The sequence below is a fragment of the Cajanus cajan genome, chromosome 1 (assembly GCF_000230855.2).
Source record: "Cajanus cajan strain Asha chromosome 1, NIPB_CcT2T_4, whole genome shotgun sequence".
Classification (NCBI taxonomy): domain Eukaryota; kingdom Viridiplantae; phylum Streptophyta; class Magnoliopsida; order Fabales; family Fabaceae; genus Cajanus; species Cajanus cajan.
The window spans coordinates 20,043,987-20,063,489 of record NC_138517.1 but is presented as its reverse complement, the minus strand read 5'-3'; the positions used below and the strand labels follow the sequence as shown (position 1 = coordinate 20,063,489).

At 32.0% G+C, this 19,503-nt stretch overlaps 2 long non-coding RNA genes and 1 pseudogene across 2 annotated transcripts; all 3 read right to left on the bottom strand.

The window, feature by feature from the left end:
- Positions 1-7,412: 7,412 nt before the first annotated feature.
- Positions 7,413-8,507, bottom strand: LOC145953911 (uncharacterized). Its single transcript, XR_014431135.1, has 3 exons — positions 7,917-8,507; positions 7,741-7,836; positions 7,413-7,654 (listed from the first exon to the last, which is right to left on the bottom strand). It is a non-coding gene; the product is annotated as an uncharacterized LOC145953911 (long non-coding RNA).
- Positions 8,508-11,514: 3,007 nt separating this feature from the next.
- On the bottom strand, positions 11,515-12,887 carry LOC114915411 (uncharacterized). The gene is made up of 4 exons (XR_014431134.1): positions 12,792-12,887; positions 12,626-12,701; positions 12,431-12,526; positions 11,515-12,344 (listed from the first exon to the last, which is right to left on the bottom strand). It is a non-coding gene; the product is annotated as an uncharacterized LOC114915411 (long non-coding RNA).
- A 2,128-nt stretch (positions 12,888-15,015) lies between these two features.
- Positions 15,016-19,262, bottom strand: LOC145953910 (uncharacterized; annotated as a pseudogene).
- Positions 19,263-19,503: the final 241 nt, after the last annotated feature.

Genomic DNA, 19,503 nt, shown 5'->3' with positions numbered 1-19,503 from the left:
CTAAATTCTAATCTAATTAATGTTTACTTGTATTGTAATATGTATAAAATATTAATAAGTATGCATTAACCTCTACTAAATTGTGATACAAAATATTTATAAAATAAAATAAATAACGACTGATGTATTTTTAAAAGTATAAATTAATTTTTAGAAAATAATTGCAACAGTTAAAGAATAAATTAATTTTAAAAAATGATATAAAATTTAATTTTAAAAAATAAATAATAAATATAGCGTCATTTAAATAACTGTCGCAATGTTAATATAGAGGCAGTTAGTGCGACAGTTGATGGAAGGGTCGCAATGTTAATATAGAGGCATTTAGTGCGACGATTGCTTCAAGGGTCGCAATATTAATATAGAGGCAGTTAGTGCGATAGTTGATGGAAGGGTCGCAATGTTAATATAGAGGCACTTAGTGCGACGGTTTCTTCAATGGTCGCAATTCAAATTTTGCGACGGTTTGTCCAACGGTTTCGATAACCGTCGCAAAATGCACTCGTGACGGACATTTCTGCGATGGTTCACCAACCATCGCAATGACGTCTTTGCAGCAGTTCTAACCGTCGCAATGTAGGCCATATAACTGTCACAAAACCGTCATTTTCTTGTAGTGAGGGATGTAATACTGAGGGTTGCAGCCTATTCCCTATAAAGTGAGATTGTTCTCATTCCTTGTTTGTTTGTCGGTATGTTTTTGTATGTTTTGCAGGTGAGAATCCTCAGTTTCTGGAGGAGTAGGGAGATATCTAGGTGCGTGTGAAAACTTTGATGCCAATGTGACACCGGGACTTGAGAGTAGTTTAGGAATTATGTTATCTCTCTTGATTTTAAGTCAATACATTTAAGTTGTGAATTACCATTATCTGTTATTATTATTTTTCTATTGAATTAAATTACTTTTAACCTAATGAGTATGAAATTAGAAGTTAGGAGTTATTTGTATCTTTAATTATTATCTCTCTTGGAGGTAGATGAGTGTCACAGTTATCATTGGCATCATTGTAGTTACGATGCAATCACATTTGTTGGTAGCCATTACCATAGTAACTACAACTTTTATTGTAGATCACAACTTAAGAATTGTATTCATGAAAAATGATAAATATGCTATTTGGTTATATTCAAACTGACCATTTAGTCTTAAGCCTAATCAACTACTCCTAAGTTAAGTTAGTGAGATGTCGAGTGGAGATTTTACATTTTTTTTAAAAAAATCGACTTGCAGGATACTTGGGAAGCGTTCGCTATTAGAATATTTTTTATTTCCTAAGAATTGATTAGATCGAAATATTGGTTCCCATATTTCTATCTATTTAAAAACAAAATAATTGCAAGGAATATTATTTTTCAAAAATCATTTTTATCTAATTTTTCATAAAATCATTCATTTGGAGGTTGAGAATCCAACTTTATTAATTTAGTGGAAAAATTTTAATTATATAAAAATTTAATCTCTATTTTTCATTTTTTCAAATACTAAGAATGAGATAACATCATTGTGTACTCTCTCACATGCTCCATGTAAGTCACTCTCTCCCATTCTCTTTCTCTCTCTCTCTCTTTTTTTTTTTCTTTTTTGTATTTCACTATTTCTTGACCTTGTTAAGCTTGATAAGATTATTAGAACCTGTTTTTCTTCTTCTTTGATTTAATGATATTTGATAATAGTTTTAATTCTTTTTGAATGAAATGAAAATATAATTTTATTCTTCTTATAAAGTAATATCTTTCTTGGTTTATTTCTTTTGTTTAATTCTATAAATAATTTTAACTACTTCTATCTCATAATAAGTGTCATGTTAGAAAAAAGTCTCAAAATAAGTGTTATATTAATTTTTCAATATAGTATTAATTATCTTTTTTTCATTTATACCCCTTGATAATAACTTTTAGAAAGTGATTATTATATTGAATCGTTTCTAGTAAAGAAGATATTAATCATAAGGTTAATTTTATATAATTGTTAATCTCTTTCACCTCTTTATTAGCTTTTCTTGGTATGTATAAAATAACATAAGATAACTGATAAAATCTGTTTTAAGATGGAGGGAGTATAAATTATTAATAGTTTAAATTTTATCAAATGTAAAGATTATTATATATAAAAATTGTTTATATATATGTAAATAATTTTTATTATCTTCAAAAAGTAATTAGATCATAAAAAAAGTTAAATGTCATATTTGTAATAAAATTTGAATAAAGAAATATATCTAATGAGATTATTTTGATAAAGAATATTTTTATATCCAGAAAAATACTATTATACACTTTTAGTTCATCTATTTTAATTAATTCACAATTGTGAACCATCTATTTTAAAAATAGAGATATTTAGTTCTTCTAATTTGAAAATTATGAAATTTTAGTCATTTCATCAAATTAACATCTATTAGTCGTTCAATTTTAATATTTACTCATTTTTAAGTGATGTGACATTTAGTAGCATGCTATTTAGAAATAAAAAGCTAAAAAATAATGCAAATAAATTTTTATTAATAAAATAAATACGATCACTTGTAAAAATAGACACAATTATAGATCTTCTGTATGTTATTTTTTAATTTTTATCTTCATATATTACGTCAATAAATATCACATTACTTAAGTGTTGACAAATCATTAAGGAACATCTATATTTAATGATAAACAAATATCAAATTGATGATTGAACCAAAATTTTTATATTTTTAAAAATTGAGGGACTAAATATCTCTATTTTAAAAGAATGGGACCAAAATTATAAATCGACAAAAATTGTAATTTAACCCGTAAAAAAATATTTTTATGTTGAGAAAAATACTATTAAACCAAACATAAAAATCTCTAATATTCAAGAAACTTGTATAAATATTCTTGAAAAGTTTTGTGAGTAGCCATATAAATTTTATTTATACTCAAACATTTAATTATCAAAATTTGTAATTTTTAGAAATCATAATTTTCAAATATGAAAAAATTGTTCCCTAACAAAATGCCCCTTAGTGTGATGGAGAAAACTAGCTTAAAACTTGAAGACCCATTTACTTCAATTAAAATATAATCACTCAGATTAAAAAAAAAAATATTTAACTAAAATTAATCATGTAGCTAGGAAGGATGTGTTTTGATTTACAATTAGAATATTAAAATAAAATAAAAAATTAGTGGCATGAATTCTTAGAATTTATGATCAATTATATGTTTTGGGTTGTAATTATATGATATTAGGTTCTTGTAGGTTCTTATGGGAAACCACAAGGGAACTTGTGAAACTATTGATTGATATATGTAAATTGAGTGACTTAAAATGTTAATTGCATGCTATAGAGCCATTTTATTGATTGTATATGTGTTTATGCATGAAATTGGATGTGGGTAACTTGTAGTCGTTGAGGAGACGTGATTTCCACGAAAGAAGATCACATTCTCACTTAGCGAGATGTGCAAGGTCACTTAGTGAGAAGCTCCAAGGAGCTCAGCTTGCTCAACTAGATAATGGACGCTCAATAAGAAGTCTCGAGGGGCTCAACTTGCTTAGCTAGATGATTGGTCACTAAGTGAGAAGCCCCAACTCGCTCAACTAGGTGTTGGTTATTCAGCTAGACGTTGGTGACTCAACTAGATGTTGGTGGCTTAGATAGATGTTATTTGCTCAATGAGAGGCTTCAGGGAACTCAACTTGTTCTGTGACTATTAGATGGTTGTTTTATCCTTGTGATCTTGATACTACCTTTTTACTAATGATTCTTTCAAATGAAATGAAAATGTAATTGTATCCTTCTTATAAAGTAATATCTTTCTTGGTTTATTGCTTTGTTTAATTCTATATATAAATAATTTTAACCACTACAAAAAATATGCAATTTAGCGACCACCAAAATCGGTCGCTAAATTGCTAAAATCGATCTCTATTTACTTTAGCGACCGAATTAGCGATCAAATTTAATCGGTCGCTAAAACCCTGGTCGTTAAGTTATTTAGCGACGAAAAAATTTTTGGTTGCTAATTCGGTCGCAAAATGGTTGCAATGATTTTGGCCGCTAAAGTGTATGGGACCAAATCAGTGACCGAATAAATTGGTCGCTAAATATTTATTTTTTATTTTATTAAATTTTATAGACTTCGCAAATTGGATCGCTACGAACCACTCATATTTGGCCTCTTAAGGATTTTATTTCACAATACTTAACTTTTTAACATGTTTTGTCCTTAATTACACAATTTTTAGAAACTTTCCAGAAGGTCACCCATCCCTATATTACTCCAAGTTAAGCACGCTTAATTGTGAAGTTCTGATGAGATAAGCTACCGAAAAGAAGATGCATGTTGTTAGTATAAGTAGTACAAATTAATTCATTTAAGTCATCCTCAACTATCCAATCTCATACTTATATTATCTTTGGATCCTTATTATTTTGGTGTATCCGAACCGTTATAAATATATAATAATATATATAATAATTATATTATATTTAGTTAATCTTTATTTATATATATATACTTACTTTTATAATTAACAACCTACTTATTTCTATTTAAAATTATTTTTATGATACAATTTAAATTATTTATTATAAATTTAAAAGTTTAAGTAATAATTTATATATTTTAAAATGAGAAGGGTTATAATAACACTAGTATAACTTTTACTAAGTATTACACCGCTCAATAACTTTATATTAAATGTGAATTTTGTAAATCCAACCGTTAGATTGAAATTTCATACCACTTTATATGTTTATATCAATTTTTGTTAAAATTGAACAACAACTTAAAAGTAATCAAAGTGCTCATATTTTATTTGAAATGTATATATTACGTCAATTTTATTTTACAAGAATGAAGTATCAAATCATCTTGAATTCATATAAAATTTTGTATATATGATCTAAGAGTAAAAAACTTTCAATCTAACAATTGAATTTATAAAATTCACATTTAATATAAAGTTATTGAGCAATGTAATACTTAGTAAAAGTTATCCCGATGTTTTTATAACCCTTCTCTTTTAAAATATTATTTTTATAAGTTAAATTTTAACATTTTAAATAAATTATTAATTAAATTAATATACTTATTCATCTTAAATCTAAGATATAAAATTCAAAAAACGTATTTATCCTTGTTTTATTTTCTAATTATCAACCATTAATAAAATACTAATTTAAAATCTTATATAGTTATATCATAATATTTTCATATCAAGTTTAAAATCATATATTAGTTATACAAAAATATTAAAATCATATAGTAAATTATTAATAAGATTCTAATTAAATAATTTAAAATAATCAATTTTATCACACAACAATAAAGAAATACTAATAGTTAAGAAAATACATTTGTACTCTTCCTATTAGAAAAAAAGAGGATGTTATAATTCTTTTTTTCCTTAAGATATCACATCTCTTCTATCAATAAAATTTAAATATCAAAATTTATTTAAAAATAAAGTTATCATAAGTTAGAAATATATATTATAAATATGGATCAAAATAAATAAGAAATTTGAAAAAATTCATATACTCTAATTAAAAAAATGCCTAAAAATCCAATCGTAAAAAAAAACCTCTAAATATTTTTTCACATAAATAACTATTGGTATTAATTATGTAGGAGTGCATATAAATATTTTTTTATTATAAATTAATGTCTTGCTCTTACAAAAAAAGACAATGAGATTGATACTCAACAGCAATATTATCAACACTTTTAAGCAATTTATAAATTTTTTTAAGTTTTATTTAGCGACTGAATATAATTTCGTCGCTAATTTTAACTAATATTTAGTGACCGAATAGAATTCCGTTGTTAATTTAAACTAATATTTAGCGACCGAATAAAATTTCATTGCTAATTGTAACTAATATTTAATGATCGAATTTAATTTCGTCGCTAAAAAAATCAAAATTTATGATTTAGCGACTGAATTCAATTCTGTCGCTAATTTTAACTAATACTTAGCGGCCGAATTTAATTTCATCGCTAAAAAATCAAAATTTCTGATTTAGCGAATTCGGTAGCTAAATTTAACTAATATTTAGTGATCGAATTCAATTCCGTCGCTAATTTTAACTAATATTTAGCGATCGAATTCAGTTTCGTCGCTAAAATAATCAAAATTTCTAGTTTAGCGACCGAATTCAATTCTGTCGCTAATTTTAACTAATATTTAGCGACTGAATTTAATTTCATCGCTAATTTTAACTAATATTTAGCGGCAAAATAGAATTTCGCCACTAATTTTAACTAATATTTAGCGACTGAATTTAATTCCGTCGCTAAAAAAATCAAAATTTCTGATTTAGCGACCAAATTTAATTTCGTCGCTAAAAAAATCAAAATTTCTTATTTAGCGACTGATTTTTTAGCGATGACTTATTTTGGTCGTTAAATTGGTCGCTAAATAGCTACTGATAAATTTTGGTCGCTAATTTCGGTCGCTTTTTTGCAATTTTCTAGTAGTAAACTACTCCCATCTCATAATAAGTGTCACGTTAGGAAACAAAACGTCTCAAAATAAGTGTTATAATAAATTTTCAATATAGTATTAATTATCTCTTTTCCATTTATGCCCCTAATAATAATTTTTAGAAAATGATTATGATATTGTATCGTTTCTAGCAAAAGAGATATTAATCATAAGGTTAATTTTGTATAATTGTTAATCTTTTTCATTTGTTTATTAGCTTTTCTTGGCATGTATAAAATAACATAGGATAACTATAACAACCCAAAATCGCTGGGCCAGAGGCCCAATTGATTGTCCGGAACAGACCGTTTCAAAAGTGAAACGGGCCATTCCGGAAGGAGAAAAATGCCCAAAATTAGAGAAGCAGAACGGGCCGTTCTGGTTTTGGAACGGGCCGTTCCGGTAGGTGAGCCTGAAATCCTATAAATAGCGCCCCTCACCTGTCATTTTCACACATCTTTCATTCTCTCTTCCTATTATCTTCTGTTCTCTCTTCTTTTCCTCTTCTTCTCTCTGAAGACCAAGGGGCACTTAGAGGAGGAGACCAAAAGATCCCTGTTTTAGTTTAACTGCTGTTTATCCAAGTACGGGGGAAAAAGCACTAGTACACAAAGGGTCTTTTACGTCGGGTATTTTGAGCCTTTTACGTCGGAAAAGGTTCTAACGTTAATACGGGAGACGTAAATTTATGTCGCCTCTGAAACGCGACGTAAATTTACGTCGGATATTATCCCAGCCCGACGTAAAAAGGGACAAAAAATATGCCATAATTTTACGTCGGACAAAGCCATGTCCGACGTAAATTATGGGGTTTTTTTTAAAAAGTTTATAAATTTTTTATATACCCAACACCTGCATATATATAGTCCAGAATACCAAATCTAAATCAGGCAGTCCAGAATAGAAATTCAAATTATATTTCAAAATTGAATGACAAAAAGAAAATAATATATAAATCTTAAAAAGCATAAATTATGACAATGTAAATCCTATTATCCTAAAAAAGCTATAAAACATATGTTTGTCAATGCTATCTAACTAACTAAACTAACTAACTATCAAACTATAAACATAATATCTAACTAACTAAACTTAGAAATCTAACTATTATATACTTTGAAGAAAAAAAGTTGCCCATTGTTCTCTTATCTTGAGCATCTCATCTTCGGGCAATGGAGATGGATCTTGAAAGACCTGAAACATTAATTTAAGTGTCATTAATATGCAATGTTAATTATCCTAAAGGTAAATATACTTAAATAAATTTTGATATGAATTACCTGCGCCCAAGAATCAATAATACCCGCAGAAACTATGGCTCTCATCCAATACATGATGTAATAGCCACATTCAAACGAGTCTTGTTGCCTATTACACTAAAATGAGAAACAAATAACTATTATTTCCAAAGTCAATAAATTTAAATATTATTGACTATATGAATTAATTTGCTAACCTTAGGGTATATGAAATGCAATGACTTTGATGATCTGGCTCTTCCACTTAAAATATTATCTCCAGACACGATTCTAATTAATTGAAATAAAAACAAATGTTAGCCAATATATATAATTACAGTTTTAAAACATAATGAAAAAATTTAGTTACCCTTGTAATTGGCATTTAATTTCGTGGCTTGGTTTTCGATGTAGTGAACAAAACCACACCACGGTGTATTCCTTAGGAATGATTACCATTAACTGCCAATGGGACCTACATTGTATGACAAACAAATTAGTTATAAAATTACCATGATTAAAAAACCAATTAAAAAACTAACCCGTCAATGTATGAAGCCATGTATATATCTCTTCTTGAGTCACTCATCCATGTTTGCATATATTGCTAGATCTGGACCTGAGTGTTTCCTGATTTTTGGATGGATTGAGGCTCAATAAATCCATATACTTCTGCTTGTGCATGCTCCACACTCAATTTGTCCATGTACCTAACACAAATAATTATTATAAGTTAAATGTAATTATTGTAAATTTAGACTCATAAAAGAAAATATGACTTACATGGCCCATAGCTGTATATATGATAGAAATATTTAACATGGAGTTTCCCCCAACAATCTCTAATGCATCAGGCATAGATATGTATAGTGGAACATCAGCGCTATCAACTCCAAAAACTCTAATGTCCCACTGCAATTGAATTGGCTTCTTCTTTAATCGTGGTAATATGATTAGAAGCTTAGATATGGGATCATCCTCAGCTGCTACGATATTAGCATCATCAACATGAGGTTCTCTCATGACCTCCTTACCACGATTGATAAAATCCTAAAGAAATAATCACAATTAGTTAAACAATAATAGAATTATAAGAATATAAAAGAGCAATAATATAATTACCTTTGCCCGTGCTGAAAGTTGCATGACCAAACGTTTTGGCCAAGCTAAGAATGTGCCGGTTGCCTGCCCCACTAGTTGAACCTCCGTATTGGGCAAAGGCACTGGAGCAGCAACATCTTGAACTTTGTCAACCACAACCCGTGTCCAGTCTGGCTGTAGAGGGACACCATGGATGGTTGAGCCACCCTCAAATACTCGGCCAATAGCCACTAACCGTGGGGGGTCATCCTCAACATATAACTCACACTGGTTTGGTACATCAGTGTGAGTCTGATCCGGTGAGGGATCTGGAGCAGCACAACTCCCTTTAGTGCTGACTCGAACACCATCATGAGCAACTGCAGTCTGTTGCTGAGAACGAGCCAAAAGTTCAAACTTCTGTTCAAACTCTTTTTGAATATTCTTCAATTTCTCTTCAAACTGCATCTCCAATCTCTGCTCCATTCTCTGCATAACCTCTTCACTACAAGAGTCAACAGTGCTCCTCGATGATCGGGCACTAAAGAAATCTCGGTGGCTCCAAGAACCACCAACACCACGCACACGGCCTTCGTGCTCTGGCCTTCCTATGGCCGTTGTGAGGATATCATCCTGACCATGGGAAACAAATGAGCCCTGGGTGCTCTGCTCAACTAAACCCTCCTGCAACATATTAACAATAAGTATACCCTAAACTACACTTATGAATTAAATGAGTTGAAATGAAGAGTCTTAGTTTGTATATTTTTACTTACTATTTTATTAGCAACGACCCTTGCAGACTCAGAAGTCATTTGCCCATCTGATTTTGTCCGGGCTGCTATCCACATCTCATGGCGGGGAGGTGACTCCACACGGTCAGTAGACTCAACCCCTGCTGCCTCTGCCCTAGCCTTCTTCATTTCCTTTTTTTTTTCTTTCATATCCCCCTCTTGACAATAGATGGGGTGCATTATTCTTAGCCTGTTGTTCTTGGGCAGCTATTCTTTTAGCATGCAATAATACAAAAAATAAAATGAGATTAATTAAAATATACCTTAAGTATTTGTGTCAATGTAAGAGTTATCAATAACTAACCTGCCATGAAGGGTCCAATCGAGTGGCACGAAATTGCATCCACTCCTCATCAGTGATCTGGTACTTTAGACAGAGAGTCTCATTTTGTCGCTCTCCAAATACATACTCCCGTGTCAATGTAAGAGTTATCAATAACTAACCTGCCATGAAGGGTCCAATCGAGTGGCACGAAATTGCATCCACTCCTCATCAGTGATCTGGTACTTTAGACAGGGAGTCTCATTTTGTCGCTCTCCAAATACATACTCCCGTGTCAAGAAAGTCTTGAAGTCTCTCCACCTGGTGGCAAGGGCAGATAACATCTTCCTCCTCATGACCTCAGTGTTGGGAATGTCAAAATTTTGCTATGAAAATAACAACAAATAATAAATAATGTATTTAAGTTATATAATATTGAAGGGAGTGAAAGTATATACCTGAATATCCTGCCACATGAGGTTCTTGTCAACCTCCTGAACGTCATCCCATGATGGAATGATAATAGAAACATGTCGTCGAGCTAGGACTCCCAAATAGCTCTTAAAGTTGGCAACATTTGGGCTTGATGCCTTGCCAGAATGAGGATCCACCTCAACCGGTGTCCTCTCCTTGGCAATGCGTCCAACTGTCAACCCAGACAATCGGGTGACAGATCTACCTTCCCTCCTTCCACTGCCAGACCCAGAATCCTCCATAATCCTGAAAAAATTAAACTTTCATTATTAAAACAATGAATTAACTGAATAAACAAATAAAGTAAAAAAGATAATAACAATATAGCAACAAAATAACTAATAAAAAAAAAATAATACACAAACAGAAACCTATTAGGTTAGAATGTTTTCCCATATTCCTTCATCATGATCACTTCGAATAGCATGTATTTCGTCCACTTCATTGTCCGCAATAGGACCAAATGATCTGGTAGAGAAAGACGGTGTCTCATGCATATCTAGAGACTCATCTTCGTGAGTTCCATGCATGGTTCTTCCTTCGAGGACCACTGACCATTTCTCATTACATGGATCCTTGACATAAAAAATTTGTCTTGCTTGATATGCCATAATAAAAGGTTCATCCTTATAACCGACCTTATTCAAATCAACCAAAGTAAATCCTAAATCATTTGTCCGCACACCCGTATTGCCATCATCACATTTACACTTGAACACAGACACTCTAAACGTGACATAATCAATTTCCCATATGTCTTCTATGACTCCGAAATAACTCATGGATGCTGTAATGGGATTTTTATCTTTTGAACTAGCAAAGTGCACAGCCTCAGCCTGAATTGTAACCCCACTATTTTGTACTCTACTTTTGTCATCTTCTGTCTTTGTATAGAAACAATATTTGTTAATGTCATACCCACCAAATGTAATGACATCGTTGTTAGGCCCACGCGCGAGTCTCAAAAGTGTATCAGAAACATTAACCTCACCATAAACCTTTTTCTTGAACCAAGCTAAGAAACTCTTGTTATGTTCATTCAATACCCATTTCTCATTCATCCGGGGGTGTGCTATCTTGATTTCATCTATGTGTTCAGATATGAAAGGAATTACTTCATCAGTGTTGTTCAATATGTACAAATGTGTTTGGCACTACTAGAAAGATTGTATTCTAAGTCAGTTATTTTGTCATATCTACATCGGTTCTAAAACTGACTTAGATGAAGGTGACGTAGATGAATAAACATATTTAAGTTGGTTATGTAAAAACTGACTTAGATGTATGTGTTCATCTAAGTCAGTTTTTATAAAATAGTCGTAGATGTATGTGTTGATCTAAGTCAGTTTTCATAAAACAGTCGTAGATGTATGTGTTGATCTAAGTCAGTTTTGATAAAACAATCTTAGATGTATGTGTTGATCTAAGTCAGTTTTTGATAAAAACCGACTTAGATGTATGTGTAAATCTAAGTCGGTTTTTGTCAAAAACCGACTTAGATTAACACACATCTAAGTCAGTTTTGTTGTAGAACCGTTGTAGATTATATTTTTTTTAATCAGGTTAATTTTTAAAATAAAACTGACTAAATTATAAATATGTAAAAACTGATTCAATAAAACTAATCCAATTATCCAATGTGAGAGAAGCCACATCAAAATCCAACATAAACCAAAAGAGGCCAATATGAGATCCTTATCATTATAAGAATGACTCAATTACATCAATATCATTATATAATAAATAATACTAAAGAAGCCATATACTCAAAAATCAAGACAGACCTATCTGAGATCCAAAAAGAAGAGTATTTTCTTACAAAGAGAAGAGAAGCTCAAAAAAATTAGGTCATACTACATTAGACATGTACTTAGCCGCCTAATGCTAAAGCCACATTCACCTATTTCTAAATTTTACATGTAATACTAAACCTTTCAACATGATCTATTTCTAAATTTTTATAAAAAGAAATTTCCCCAATGAATCCGAATGTCTTCCAATTTGGTTTCCTCCAATGTTGTAGCATCTTCAAAAAGCTGCAACATATATATATATATATATATCATATATTAGTTACATCATAATAAGAATTAAAAGAAATTAACAATATTTTTAAATATACCTCACTCCAACCATTTGTTATACCCCCTTCAATTATTTCTGACATCCAATTCATGACATAGTATCCACATTCGTAATGTCCTTGTTGTTTATAACTCTAAAATGAAAACCAAATTGAGTAGTATAAGTAATTTTTTTAATTAAGACAATAAAAGACACTTGTTAGGAACATCGACTTTAATTACAAACCACTTACCATGGGGTAAATCCATTCTAAGTTCTTTGATAATGCAGTAGATCTACCATTCATGACATTATACACAGCCATAACACTAAAGAAAATAAAATGAATGTAAGTTAGATTATTAAAATTTTATAATAAAGAGCATAAAATTAAAACATGTGTAAAAATTAAAGTTTACCTTTTGACTAAATTTTAGACATGAATAGTGGGCTTACGATGCAAAGAACAAAACCATACAACAACATTACTTATAGGACAAAGAACCAACAACTGCCAATGATTTCTACATTAAGCCAAAATTAGTTAAACAATACATATATAATTTACATAAATTAAATGCAATAAGAAACATGTACTTACTGATCAATGTAAGGAGCTAAGTAAATTTGTTTCTGGAAATTCTTTATCCTATCACTGATATAACTTATATTTTCCTCATTCTTATTCCCTGATTTTTGTGTGGACTAGGGCTCTAAAAATCCATACAAGTCATCATAGCCATGCTCTTCAATTTTTTGATTTAGATAACTGAAATTTATATAAAAAATAATTATGAATGAATCATAATTAATTAAATAAATATTGATACTAATAAGAATTGTGTACTTACAACATCCGAAATTGTATGATTGAGATGTTAAGCATTTGACGTTCTATTAATTCACGTATATCATCGAATGTAATATAGAACACAAAATCATCAGCACCAACACCAAATAGACTTCCAGGACATATCACCTGAAATGGTCAAGTTGGATATGTAACCAACCTAAAACAAAAAATGTTAAATAGTCTTTATATAAATAAGACAATGTCACCTTAAATGGGTTTCCATAAGTTAAGGTCAATGATGCCTCACGCAAATCACATATAGGATCATTACTGGGTTTGGACCTATGAACTGTTGGAATATCATGTGTTTGCTTAGATGATGAAATATGTCTCACAAGACGTCTCGGCCATGAAATTAAAGTCTATAGGGCATGTCCAACCAGTTGAACCTCTGAAGTAGGCACAGGAACATGAGCATCAAAATCTCGGACAAACTCAACAACCACCTTGACCAAATCAACTGATAGAGGTACATGGTGTATGGTTGAACTACCCTCATAAACTCTACCAATGGCCACTACATGAGGTGGTATATCATCGATGCATAACTCACACAGACGAGAGATATCAACATGAGGCTCATCCCCCAATGCATTACCAGCCGCAGCAGTAGCACTTGAAGGAGTTGGACAACTACCTTTACTACTACCAGGGACAAGATCTACTTGAACTGGAGGAACATCCTATGTCTGTGTATTATTGATATCATTTTTCTTGAGCTGTGCAACAACTTGTTGTGTGAGGAGTTCCAAATCCATGGAGGTTAATCTAGATATTGCTAATCCTTGTGACTGGCATCGTCCAAAGTACTGACCAATAGTAGTACCAACACGAGCTACACGAACACGACCAGGATGCTCTGGTCGTCCAAGGGCAGTATTCAATATATCTTGACGCCTGTCAGGAACAAAGGAACCCTGTGATGCTTGCTGATCCAACTCATTCTACAATAAACAAATTTAGTTTACAATATATCATAGAATAAAAATTTTGAGTAAATTGGTAAATAGTTTTATTTTTATAAAAATACTTACAATTTTTTCAGCAATTTGGCTAGCTGACTCAGAAGTCATTTCACCTGAACTTTTTGTGCGAGCCATCACCCATATCTTATGACGTGGAGGAGGAGGAGGAGGTTCAATAACTACATCCTGACTAGCACCAGACTGTATTGCTTCTTCCTTTAGTCTCTTAACTTCATTTTTAGAATAATTTGTCACTAAGAGATCATAACCCCCACGAGACAATAGGTGGGGGCATCATTATGTTGCTGGATAGCCCGTGCTTTTTCCCTTATAACCTGCAATAATTAAATAACATCAAAAAAACAATTAGAAAAATAAATAAACTATATTATAAATTTTAAAAAATAATAAACATAGTTTACCTGCCATTTTGGGTCATTTCTAATTTCTTTGAATTTTTTCCCAGTCTTTAGGATCGATGTTATACTTATCACAAGGACTATTACCTTTTTGTTTCCCATTTATCCAGACCCTGGTAAGAAAAGACTTATATTGCCTAAATCTTATAGCAACATGTTGAAGGATATTTTTCCTCAATATAACATTATCCTCAATCTGATAGACTTCCTACAAAAAAATTAAATTGAACAATTAATAATAATAAATTTAAACTATCAAACAAAGTTGTCAAATAATGATATATTGTCAAATCATGTAAAGGTAATGAAAATACCAAAATATCCTGCCAAATCAAATCCTTAGTAGCTCGTGGGACTTCTTTCCAATGGGGAACTAAAATGTTAATCTTGTCTCGAGCAAGGGTTCCCAAATAACTTGCAAACTGAACATTGTTTGGCCCTGAAGCTGTCCCAGTATTAGGATCCACATCAATATCTATTTTTTGACCCTTCATGCGTTTAAGGGCTACACTTTTCAACTGTGTTGGCGCTTTTTTTTTCCTAGGTATAGCCTCTAAAGTAGGGAGTGTAGGATCAGAGGAGTCTTCAGGAGTATCCATGTGTCTGTTTTGACAAAAAAAAGAAGCAAGGTCAATTAAAAAAAAGTAATAAAAATTAAATTAAAACATGAAAAAAATTATGAATAGAATATTAAAATCTACAAGATAAACATAACTTATGTGTGACAATTAGATAGTAATGTTTTCCCATATGCCTTCATCATGATCATTACGAATGGCATGAACGTCATCTTGCTCAATTTCTTCATTGTTAGTAGCCATACGTGTTGAGAATGAAAGGCTCTCCCAAAACTCAATTGTTGAATCATCAACATTGTGCACACTTCTACCTTGGAGAACAATGGACCACCTTTCATCAATGGGATCTTTGACATAAAATACCTGTGTAGCTTGGTTTGCCATGATAAAAGGTTCTTCTTTATGACCCACCTTGCTAAAGTTTACCATCGTAAATCCAATTTCATCTGTTCGCACACCTGTGTTAATATCAACCCACTTGCACTTAAAAATAGGAACTTTAAATTTAGTATAATTGATCTCCCAAATTTCTTCAATGACTCCATAATAACTTGTGGATGCCACAACAGGATTTTTATCATTCCTACTAGAAAAATGCATAGATTGAGCTTGAAGAGTGACCCCACTATTTTGCATGGTACTGTTGTCATCTTGTGACTTTGTGTAAAAGGAAAAATTATTGATATCATATCCAGTATAAGTATAAACATTATACTTAGGCTCATTTGCAAGACATTTTAAAGTTTCAGAAGCACTATCATCACTGAAGACTTTTTCTTTAAACCATTTTAAGAATGTCTTGTTATGCTCGTTGACCAATGATTTTTCATTCATTCTGGGGTTATTTTTTTTCAAAACAGTTTGGTGTTCAGATATGTAAGGGAGGACCTCATCAGTGTTGTTTAATATATACAAATGTGCTTGAAGTAATTCCTTTCGAACAATGAATTTAACTTTTAAGCCTTTTGTACCCTGGCCTTCACATCTATCCTCATGCCGAGACTTTGGAAGCCCTACAGGTTTTGCTTTAGACATGTACTCTGAACAAAATTCAATAGCTTCTTCTGCAATATACCTTTCAACAATTGATGCTTCTGGACGGTATGGATTCTTACTATACCCTTTTAAAATCTTCATGTAACGCTCAATTGGGTACATCCATCGTAAATAAACAGGGCCACACAGTTTGATCTCTCTAACTAGATGAACTATCAAATGAATCATGATGTCAAAAAAGGCTGGAGGAAAATACATCTCCAATTGGCATAAGATAGTAATAGCCTCATTTTCCATCTCATCCAATTTATTAGGATCAATGACTTTAGCACATATAGCATTGAAAAAGAAGCACAAATGAGTTAACACACTTCTAACATTATTTGGCAAAATGTCACGTATAGCCACAGGTAGGAGTTGTTGCATCAAGACGTGACAATCATGAGATTTTAAGCCAACCAATTTGAGATCATTCAATGATACAAGGCTCTTAACATTTGAAGAGTATCCTTGTGGAACTTTCACACCTCTTAGACACCGACAAAAGCTCATTTTCTCTTTTTTTGACAAAGTATGACATGCTGGAGGCAAATATGTTCTTTTACCTTCTGACCTTGGATGTAATTGTGAACGTATACCCATCTCTAATAAATCTTGACGAGCATTGAATCCATCCTTTGTCTTGCCTTTAATGTTTAAAAGTGTGCCTATTACACTATCACATACATTTTTCTCGACATGCATAACATCTATACAATGTCTAACATCTAGATGACACCAATAAGGAAGATTAAAAAATATTGATCTCTTCTTCCACAAGTTTTTCTCAGTTGACTTCTTTTGAGTTTTTCCAAAGATAACATTTATGTCCTTCACCAAATCATAAACTTGTTCACCAATTAAGGGTGTCGGTGCAATTTCATGTTCTTGACACCCATTGAAAGCTTTTTTCAATCTCCGATATGGGTGATAAGGTTTGAGAAATTTTCGATGCCTAGTGTAAACAGTTTTCTTTCCATTCTTCAGTTGGAGGTAGCTTGTTTGTTGTTCACATATAGAACATGCGTGATGTCCTTTAACACTATACCTGCTCAAGTTCCCATATTCTGGAAAATCATTAATAGTACAAAATATCATTGCACGCAACTTGAAAGTTTGTTGTCGATACCCATCAAACACGTCAACCCCTTCTTCCCACAACATTTTCAAGTCCTCAATCAATGGACTTAGATAAGCATCTATGTCATTTCCCGGCTGTTTTGGGCCGGCAATCATCATACATAATATCACATATTTTCACTTCATGCACAACGAAGGAGGTAAATTGTAAAGTGAAAGGAGAATAGGCCATGAACTGTGGTTGGTACTTAAGTTACCAAAAGGATTCATTCCATCTGTCGCAAGACCAAGCCTTAGGTTTCTTGCCTCACTACCAAAATCTGGAAACAAAGCATCAATTTTTTTCCATTGTGGAGAATCAGCTGGATGGCGAAGCAAGCCATCACAATTTCTCTTGTTTGCATGCCATGTAAGGTTCACTGCATCATTTGCATTAGCAAATAATCGCTTGAACCTTGGAATGATTGGAAGATACCATAACACCTTTGCTGGAAGCCCCTTATTTGCTATATCTTCATCATTATTACCACCACCATCCTTTACTTTATATCGTGATACCCCACAGCGGGGACACTTGTGCACTGCTTCAAACTCTTTCCTGTACAATATACAATCATTAGGACATGCATGTATTTTCTTGTATTGTAAACCCATGGGTCACAAAACCTTTTTTGCCTCATAGTGACGGTCCGGCAAAGTGTTGTCTTTTGGAAGCATTTGCTTCAACAACTGAAGCAACTTTGTGAAACTTTTATCACTCCAACCATTTCTTGCCTTTAAATTCATCAATCTTAACACCGCTGATAATCGCGTGAAGGTTATACAGTCAGGAAACAAAGGTGTCTCTGAGTCACTTTTTAAATCATCATACACATGTGAATGTGCTTGCTGAAAAGACTCTTGTCCCACATCACGAATCATGTCCTCTATTTGGTCATCCATTACTTCATCATCGTGCTGAGTTTGAGACACTGTTTGTATCTCTTTATGTTCACCATGCCATATCCATGTTGTATAACTCGTTAAAAACCCATCACAGATAAGATGGTCCCGTATTTCATCAATTGTACGTCGCCTCCCATTTAAACAGTTAACACAAGGACAATAAAACTTCCCATTCAAATCTGTTTGATTTCGTTGAGCAAATTCCAAAAATTGTTCAACCCCATTTTGATACTCATCGGTGATTCTTTTAGAATTCATCCAACTACGATCCATTCTACATCACAAATGTATGATATAGTTAATATGCAACATCTAACATTTATTTAATATGCCAAGATCAATCCCTAAAATACACCTTGCTCAACACTATAGAAAAGGGGTTTACTCATGGCCACAATTATTTTATAGGAATTCTTTGTTTTCGTTCACTCAATCAATAAAGAAATTTTTTTGATTATGAATCATTTTAGGACAGAGCATATAACAAACATTAACAATTAGATGATAAAGACATGTATAATTTAGACATACCTTTGGGTCACCTTAATAGTAGTCTCACTAATACGTGACAACTGTAGAAATAGAGCAATGCCTTCAGGTGATCCACCAATAGTCTTTCTAGCACTGAAAGGAACAAATTTCATCCACTTCAACATGAGATAAAAATATGCAATCTAATGTTTTTAAATCAAAATAAATATTTAAATTTACTCTTTCACACTAAAGTAATAATAAATTTATGTCCAGATTCATGAATTTTACGCATCAATTCAACTTCAATGACTTTTACACTATTTCAATCTTGCACTCATTGATCAATATTCCTAAACATTTATGCGATCCAAAACGGAACCAATCACTCCATAAGCAGGAGGGAATGTAAAGTAAAAAAAAGAGGTGGGAGAAAATAAGGTGAAACAAAAATTCTGCTTGATGTGGCAGAATAAACATTTTTTTTCCACCACACTTATCTCCAAAAACCATCGGACTCAAAGATAACATGGGTAATGCACAATCTGCACCATCCTTTCTTCCTACAACACTCTGCAACCATCACTATCAGAGTATTTATGCACTCATCACTGAAAGGAAACGCTACCTTATCTTCCAGCAATGTCACAGATCATCTAGTTATGGAAAGCTTTGGAACATGATTGTCTCTGTATCAAACACATTTTGAGTCCCAATGTGTTTTTTAGTTTGAGGAAACATGATAGAATTACTGTGTCCACAGGTGAAGCAACCCAAATGGAAAA